This window comes from Pogona vitticeps, chromosome 4, assembly GCF_051106095.1.
Source record: "Pogona vitticeps strain Pit_001003342236 chromosome 4, PviZW2.1, whole genome shotgun sequence".
Classification (NCBI taxonomy): domain Eukaryota; kingdom Metazoa; phylum Chordata; class Lepidosauria; order Squamata; family Agamidae; genus Pogona; species Pogona vitticeps.
In genome coordinates, this window is record NC_135786.1 from 19,810,640 (window position 1) to 19,820,000 (window position 9,361).

The 9,361-nt window shown below is 39.6% G+C and overlaps 1 long non-coding RNA gene across 1 annotated transcript in view; it reads left to right on the forward strand.

Moving 5' to 3' along the window:
- LOC144588780 (uncharacterized) overlaps positions 1-9,361 on the forward strand; it is a 42,832-nt gene that overhangs the window by 21,290 nt on the left and 12,181 nt on the right. The window contains exon 2 of the long non-coding RNA XR_013544475.1: positions 1,272-9,361. This exon is cut by the window's right edge and continues 12,181 nt beyond it. This is a non-coding gene — a long non-coding RNA (uncharacterized LOC144588780). The remainder of the gene's footprint in view (positions 1-1,271) is intronic.

Genomic DNA, 9,361 nt, shown 5'->3' on the forward strand with positions numbered 1-9,361 from the left:
TCATTTTATATGCCCATTTTGTTACAAGGAGAGGGGTTTGGGGTTGCTATTTTAACCTATCTGCTATTAAACTAATTACTAAATTTGGACCTCCCAGAGACCACTGAAATCTGATTATCTTCTATGTATCTTCTCAAAATACAAAATACCTTTAACAAGCCCAGTACAATGTGGATGTAATTGGATGCAATAGGCACTTCCAAAGGGCTGTTTACTTCCTGTAACACTAGCATAACTACTAATGAATGAATGACTCTTGGGAAACCCACTTTGCAATTGGATATCCTAAAATTCTTATCAGATCCACAATGATTTCTGTCCAAAAAAAGGAGGTGGGGGAGGAAGAGAGAAGAAGGGAAATAATAATGCAGAACTAGAGAAATAATTTAGGCATTTTGCTCATAAGCATCTTGTCCCATCTTTCCAAAGCTTTCTTAAGCGTAGCAGGCAAAGTAATCACAGGGAGTTTAAAGGGAAGATTATATGTGTTGCAGGATGTGACATTTCTGATACTCTGCAGAGCTCTGTATCTTGTGTACAGGGCTGACAGGAGGGATTAATTCAACCAATGGCAATAAACAATACTTGAAGTGGGTTTGAGGCCTAACACCTGGATGTTATATTGCCATCAAACAAAGAAATTCTGACATACTATGTAGATAGATAGATAGATAGATAGATAGATAGATAGATAGATAGATAGAGAGAGAGAGAGAGAGAGAGGGGGGGGGGTATTCTTCATAATTAACTTGTAAATCGCCCAGAGAGTGCTTGAAACGCTATGGGGCGGTATATAAGCAACACGCTTTGCTTTTTCTTTGTTTCTTTTACAAAAGGTAAAATTTGGTTCTTGAGAAGCGTTTTCAGAAAGAATATCAGGCGAAAGAAGACTCTCTGTGTTACTAGTGAAAAGACTGTGTAACTATTCTGTCAAAACTTTGTTTTGAAGAACTGAGGTGTGATATTCAATCCACAGATGCCTCAGCTGTAACTTTAAAACAACAGCTCAAATGCAGCCTGCATCTTTCCTGGCTTACACATAAGAAAGACGTGTCTTGCCAAATCCATTTTGCTACAAACTTTTGGACTTTAAATTCTTCATAATGGTACAGGCCTGATGAAGAGGTCTTGATCCACGAAAACGCAGAGATTGTATAATAATTTTTTCAGTCATCTATAAAGGTGCTGCCTATTATTGAATTTGTATTTTGTAATGATCACACAGATCCCTTTTATTTCAATGGTATTCCATCTTTCTTTTTCTTAATAAGCTAAGTAAAGAAGAAGAAGAAGAAGAAGAAGAAGAAGAAGAAGAAGAAGAAGAAGAAGAAGAAGAAGAAGAAGAAGAAGAAGAAGAAGAAATAATCCTGGATTAATATTATGAATAGAGGATATCATCATCAAGAGCACTCATAAAATTATAGGGCAACACACCAGTAGTGGAGCCATGACTCTCAGGGTTGAGAGTCGTGGGTTTCAACTCTCAGGATTGAAAACCTGAGACTATCTGACTTTCCAGTATGCTACCTCTCCAGGCCTCCTTGTTTCCTTTGAGCTGAGCTGCCATCTATGCAGTGGCTAGCAGAGGAATTGATATTGACCATTAAAAGCCTTTGGTATTGTCTTTTAATGATGTAAGGTGCCTCTTTATACTCAATGTTCTCATCTTTAAATATTTTCTTTTAATGATGTCAAGCACTGTTGTATACCAGTTTTCAACCTTAAATATTGCCTTTCAATGTTGTAAGCCACCTTGGGTCCTTTTTATGAAGAAAGATGAGGTAAAAATATTTTAAATAAATACATATTCCCAGGAGCAGCACTTGGTTGAAAGCAATCCTTGCTGTAATAACAAGGGGTATTGAGGATGGTTTGGTCTTGAACAGGCAATTAAGAGTTACTGACTTTACAAAAGACCTGGTTTGCTGATATAGACTGACTTATCAGTCAGCTACCTGTATTTTTGGGCTCTCTGTACTAGGACAGCCTAGTACGCCACCTTGATCATTGGATGGAAAAATGGAAAACAAGATCACTGTTTGCACCAGATCCACCCCAAGTGGGCAACTGGAGGGTGAGGAAGTTGCAAACTGGTTTCGCTTTAGGTGTGTGCTACTAGCGTGTGAATTTCCACACACCCTCATCCTCATGGTAGCTGGCCAGCATTTGCAAAATACTACACAGAGGTTGGGACTATCTTGCTGAAGGGGACAAGCTATAGTATGGCTGGAGGGAGTCAAGCTGTAATACACCTTTAAAATACAACTGTTACATCTTGGAGAGAAACATACTGCTAAGTCAACATTGGAGGTTGGCAATGGGACAAAGAGGCAGAAGGAAGTAGGGAACTTTGGCAGGCCCTCATACACGGATAGTGCTGAAGATTACCTTTCATTACAAATAGCTGTAAACAGCTGGCAATAAATAAATTACATCTTTGACAAGACTCTGGAACCTCAGTGAAACAGAAGAACAATGCATCTCATTCAAGTTGGAAAGACAGTGGCCACCAGGCAGCAATGACTAAGTTATTTGGCTGTCCTGCTGAGTCAGCTGTCTAGATGATGCTCACACTGCATGGGCAACTCAAAGAAAACCTGGAGAAAAGTTACTGGAAGGCAGAATCAACGCAATGGCATGCAACTATTAATAAAAATAGTATATCAAGGTTCAGCTTAATTAACTTTCTATTGTATATGCTGCTTGTCTGTATTGCATACACTAACATGTACAAAACAACTTTCCTTGATCTTCCTTATATCTGGGAATCCTGATCAACTAGGTATATGCATGTAGGGCATTTATCCGTTTTCAGTCACGTTGCTGCCGGGAAGAACAGCAATTATGACTTGGCTAGTCCTCTCTTCTGCCAGTTAAGGAATATCTTCGTGGGGAGAAGAGTTCTGGTGTTTGTTATTTTTTTTTCTGAAGAGGCTTGGCTTTGCAGGCTGTCCATCCTTCTTGTGAGATCAGTCATGTTATGGAACAAAGCTTTTTCCATAATAGCTACCACACTGCAGAAGTCTCTTCTTCAAGAAACCTACCACAGTTTGGCTGGAAGGCCCTCAGAATAAATTAACAAATGTTAGGTATATAATATAATGAGTACACTGTATTGGACAGTGGGGCTTGGAGCTTGTCCATCACTTTTGTCAAAAAAAAAAAGTATTTTGAGGCTGTTGGTTTTTTCCATTGTACTAGCTAAGCTACGCAACTTTAATGTTGACAATGAAGAAACCGAATTTTTTACAGCTTTTGTATACTTCGGCTCAATCATTAATCCAAATAGAGACTGCAGCCAAGAAATCAAAAGAAGACTGAGACACGAAAGAGCAGCAATTAAGGAATTAAAAGATCATTAACTATAAGGATGTGCTACCGGAGACCATGGTCATGATCATCTGCACTACTATATTCCTAATCACTATGTATGGGTGTGAAAGCTGGACAGTGAAGAAAGATGACAGGGGAAAAAAATAACTTGTTTGAAATGTGGTGCTGGAGGAGAGCTTTGTGGACTGCCAGCATCTTACTGGCAGTCCACAAGGAGCAAATAAAGCATGAACTTGCTCAGGGAACAAAAATGAAAAAAAAACTGAGGCTGTCCTACTTTGGGCATATCATCAGAAGGCAAGATTCTCTGGAAAAGGCAATGACACTGGAAAAAAAATTAAGGTAGCAGGAAAAGAGGAAAACCAAAAATGAGATGGACTGACCCCCTAAATGAAGCCATGGCCTTGAGTTTAGCTGATCAGGGCTGTTGAGGACAAGACATTTTAATGTCACTTATTCATAGGGTCATTGGAAGTCAAAGGCAACTTGATTGCAGATAACAAAAACTGCTTCAGTCCATACAGCCTCTCTTGCATGCACACATTCACTGTGTGTGTTTAAGAAATGCAGAAAATGTAAACATTCAATTTTTAAAATTGACTTGATTTTTATGCAGATTTATAAAAGTTGTCTGATAGAACTTTTAGAAACTGTAGAATGCTTTCCCCATCTTGCAGCACAGAAGTGATGAAATTATTTCATAAACAGAGTAAATAATACAGACAGGCAAGCATCACATAACTTGTGCTGTGTAACTTGAGATTAGTGTTTGCATCTGGGGTAGCAATACAGTATTTTCAAGTCTCTGTTGTAGATTAAATAGGTTTGGCTAAAATGAAAGTCACATGGACTTAATTTTGCAGCAAACCCCAGTAGAAAGAAAGCTACATATCTGTCTTTCTACCTATCTTAACATTTTTGTTGATGTTGTTTAGTCGTTAAGTCGTGTCCGCCAGGCCCCCCATCTTCCACTGATCTTCATTTAATCTACATATTAAATTTTGTATAATAAAGATACAATTTGCATTTTAGACTATCTATCTATCTATCTATCTATCTATCTATCTATCTATCTATCTATCTATCTATCTATCTATCTATCTATCTATCTATCTATCTATTTCCCAAGAGGATTTTACAGGAAGCATTAGCAGAAGTTCTTCTCTTACATGCACTCTCTGGCATTCATCCTAAACCATAAAAGAGGAAAAATTCCTCAGTTCTTCCTTTGTTCCTGTCTCCCCTTTGTATTTGCCAGACCAGCCAATCTCCTGTGACTCACCCCACCCCCCAATATACATCATCATTCAGCAAGACTGAAGAAAAGCAGTGGCAGTAACAATCATGGTATCATCAACTGGGAAAATAGAAGGGTGTTGTTTCCTTTTCTTTCATGCCCTTTGTATATCTCCAAGGCAAGAAAAATATACTGAGCTTGGGGTACGACAAATGCATTTCCTTGGTGATGAGCTCCAGTTTCCTTCACTGTGTCAAAGCCACTGAGTGACTAAAAGACCACAGCCTGCTGAGATGCATGCAGTCAGCTCACCATGGATTAGACAAGCACCTCAGAAATGCATGTTCAACACATGCTCCTCACACTTGCAGGGTTCTTAAAGGCTAATTTTCATTGAACTCCTCTGAAAAACATGTGAACGATCAAGCTGTGATTCTCATCCAGAGCTGAGCAGCGTAGCTTGAAAGAGGCTGGAATGGAAATGGAGAGATACAGGTTTGGGTTCCCAGAGAGCCATGAAATTCACCTTGGGCCAGTCACTCTTTCCCAGCCTGGAAGTGCTGAGACATTTGTTGCGAAATTTAACAATAAGTACCTTCCACCAAATCTGAGGGTAACAGCTAAGTATAGGGGATGTTGAGCAGGTTGCATGGTACCGAATCATCACCCCACTGCTACTCCTTGCTTTCAGGGCCAGCCCTACTGTTAGGCAGAGTGGTGCAACTGCCTCAGGTGGCAGATCCTAGGGCAGCACTGGCAGGACCCCAGCCAGTCTTGCCCAACCCTTGGAGGGTATTGTGTGTGCCACATAGCTACTCCTGTGTCCCCCCCCCCCCAAATTGCCCGGTTGTACACAGTAATGGAAAGCCTTACCCAATTGCCTTTGTTGTACTAAGATTTAATCACCAGTTCAATCAGCTTCTGTAGATGGAATGGTGATGTGTGTGCCATTGTGTTCTTTGCCTCAGGCTACAACATGTTTTCGTATCACCCAGATTCTAAGGGTAATGCCTCATTTTCCTTTATAATATGACCAGCCTTGGTGAACAGAATCCTCACCGCGCCACAAATTTTTTGGGTGATCTCAACCTTTTTTTTTTTTTTACACCATAACCATAACCACAATATGAAATAAATATAGGCCAAATCAGGATCGTGTAAATTGCATAATGGTATGCAAAGAATTGTTTCCGGTCCATGTTCCCCTTCAAATGTGCCAGCGGCCCCCAGGGGGCCATATGGCCCCCACTGAGAATGGCGGGTCTAGAGCAAGTGTTGAGTCACTTCCCCCCCCCCCAGCCTATTCCAACTTCTTCTGATAGCTGTGAGGCTATAACGAGATATGAGAAAAAACAACTGTGTCTGCTCTTTGGAAGTAGGATGGGATAAATACCTGTTCTTTACATAAAGTGAATGCAAAAGACATCAACATGTGTTTGCAAGGATTCAGTCATCAAGGTGGTATGTTTATTCAACCTGTTAAAAAGGTGAGGCACCAGCACCACCCACTCTGTTGTCACTTGGCTGACATGGAGAAACTGAGGTCCTGACTTTCATGAAGAGTTTTCAGAAGCATAAGAATGTCCTCTCTTCAGGCCACTGCATTCATATGAGCAAAGCTCTGATGGAGGGAGCTATCTAGTGCATCCAACTTGTTTATTTAATGACCACCATCCAGATTTAAATGCTGCTGTTTTCCTGAATTTGACTACATGGCACGCTTCCAGTGGGGATGGGTTTAATTAATTCATGGGCCCATCAGGTAAAAAATAATGGAAGGGGAAGAAGGATCATACACTGCAAATTAAGGAATAAGGCATCTTTATTCTTTCCTGCACGGCTCCCAGCTTCTTGCGCATGATTTAGTCTACCTGAAGATCTATGCTTGCAGAACTGAATCTGCTGTATTAGTGTAAGGAATGATGCAATACTCTGAGTTCTCCTAAATGTAAAATCTAGAAAAACTACTGAGAGGCAGATTAAAATTATGCCATGTGCTACAGACTGACCTTACATACATTACATTCTCAGAGCCTAACAGAGTACAAGTAAAATGCGCATAGGTTCTTTCTGGTTTTGTTCTGAAAAATCCAGAGTTTCACCCTATGCATTCATTGTCCAAATTTGTGGTGTCTATGGTTAAGCACAAGTTAGAAATACTTTAATCATTGAATGAATAAATTATCCACAAGGAAATACTCAAGGCATATCTTAGTACTAAGGTTTAACTGATTTGCAGATCTACACATTGACTCCAGTAGATTATGTTCAACAAATATTTTAGCTCCAAGACTTTGATTACATTGATTGTTGCTCTTAAGCTAACTGGTAAATTATTTAGCTTTATCTGTTGTTTCAGTTCCTGCATCCATTTACATGGGACTGGAAATAAACTTAGTGGGACTTACTTCCGAGTAGACAACTCTAAGGTTGCACGCATAACACAATATTTAAAATCTATGCAGTCAGCATTCAGCTTTAATCAGTTCTAAAACAGTCCCATTGATGACAAGCGGAAAAAGACCTCCAGCGAGTGGAAATTGCTAGAAGCAAACGATTCTATGATATTGGGGGGGGGGGGGTGTAGAGGCTTCATGCTTGTCTTTTCAAACATCCCCTCCCTCCATTGCACCCCGCTGCAGCAAAGAGGAACTGCTTAAACAATAGCATGGATCTAGCGCATTGGCTAAGCTGAATCCCTTGAACTCTAACTTTTTTGCAGAACAAAAGGCTTCCAAGAATCATCCATGCAGCAGATGCTTACTTATCCCAAGTGTCAGAATGCCAATTAGATATTGAACATGTCAGGCAGAAGGTGGAGCTTCCAAAACAAATGAATGATGAAAAGGAACAAGGCCCCCCAGTTCAGTCCCCAGGCCTGCTGTTCTTTTGTAAAATGATTTGTGGCAAATTTGTTTTGTCACTAAAGCATCATTTCCCCCTGATCTTTTAAGCGATTTTTATAATCATATCCACACACACACACACAGAGAGAGAGAGAGAGGGGGGGGGGGAGAGAGAAAGATAAAAATCATCACCTTTTTAAATGTAAAAAGGCACAGTTTGTGTGTGTGTGTGTGTGTGTGTGTGTGTGTGTGTGTGTGTGAGAGAGAGAGAGAGAGAGAGAGAGAGAGAGAGAGAGAGAGAGTACTCTAAATAATAAATCACAGCTTACTATCAAAAGGGCAGGAGCCATTAAACTCAAGCAAACTTTTACCATCCTGATAGGAAATCCTCTCTAATCCCCTCTCTAGAATTGCTTGTATGTATATCACATATTCCAATGAATGTCTTTCTTTATCTTGCACCTTAAAAAACAACACCCATTTGATTCCACCTCCCCTTTGTTTTGGCTAAATGAAAACAATAAGGAACTGTATATATTCCTCTTTCTTTCTCTTCCTTACTTGTGATACTTACGGTCTTCCCCCTCCCCCGCCCATGAAGAATCCTCCTCACATCTCTTTGGGTAAATGGCACAACTTAAATGGCCTCGCATGTAATTATAACCATAAGTGAAATGGTAAACAAATGGATTTTTGCACTGTTAGGAGGGCAGGAAGGACATGAGGAGAGAATCATTCCTTACTGTGATCTCAGAGAGGATAGAAGTTCCTCTGAAAGCAGATTTAGCAGACCTCTAAATTAAAAGTGAAATATATTTAATACCTCCAAAAGTCTAGCAAAAGGGAGTTAAAAGAAAGCATCCAACTTCCAGGAGGGGGGAGCTCCTCCCCCTCCAATTCATCCTTACTGACTTGCATTTTTCAGTAGGCAGTGACCTCCATAAATCTGGTTAGAAATTAACGTAATGTGGTGGGCTTTTTAATATAGTGCTTTGTAGATGACATTTGGATTTAATTGGTTTTCATGCTGTCTGCCAAATACTTTGGATGTTGTTTATTTATTTATTTAGTCCGTGCCTTTTCAAGTAATCATGCTTGAGGCACGTGACTGGGTGTTTTTCTGCATGTCTGCGTGTGCATGCACGCACACATGTGCCCATGTGTCACGTGAGAATAAAACTTGAAAGTGTACAACAGAAAAACCAAGGGAACGAATCTGAGCTTGTTGTGCCTCACGTTAGCTTGCGTTGTGGCAAAATTGCTTCGTTCCCTTTTGACCTTTGGAGGTCAGGCTGGACTAGTTATGTTATCTCTTAATGCTCTACTTTTCCCTGCCTGGTATCAATTAAGGGTTTAAGACAGAGCTGAAACTAATTTTGGAACAAACAAACAAACAAAAATTAAGCCTTTTAAAAAATTATATTCTAGCATTTATTTGCTTGCAAATTTTGCCTCAGTATTCCCCGTTATGGATTCCACGAGCGCTGGAGTTTTTGAGGCAGGTGAGGAGCAACAAACTTTGGAACACAGCAGGTGGAAGCCTAACTTTAGCATTCGTCAAAAACACAGTTTTAATCGTAATGTTTTATTATATCCATAAAAGAGAAGTTACAAGCAGCCTTAGGTATTGTTTAAACAGAAAGTAAATAAGCTGGCACTTTATGCAGAAATTTACCACTCTAAAGTGCTATTAAATAAAGTTCGTTTTAAAAATAAAACTATTTTGACTGTAATTTTTTCTTGACTTCAATAGTTATAAAATACCATTGTAATTAGGCACACTTAATTCCCACTGTGTTTATAATGCTGTGCTAATGATAGTGATGGTATAGATTTCTAGTCTGAAGCAACAATTATTTTCTTCATTTATTGATTTCAATTTAAATATTTTTACCCTTCCTTTCTCCTTAAAAGGCTTGTCTGAGGAGAAAGACCTTTATCTTCT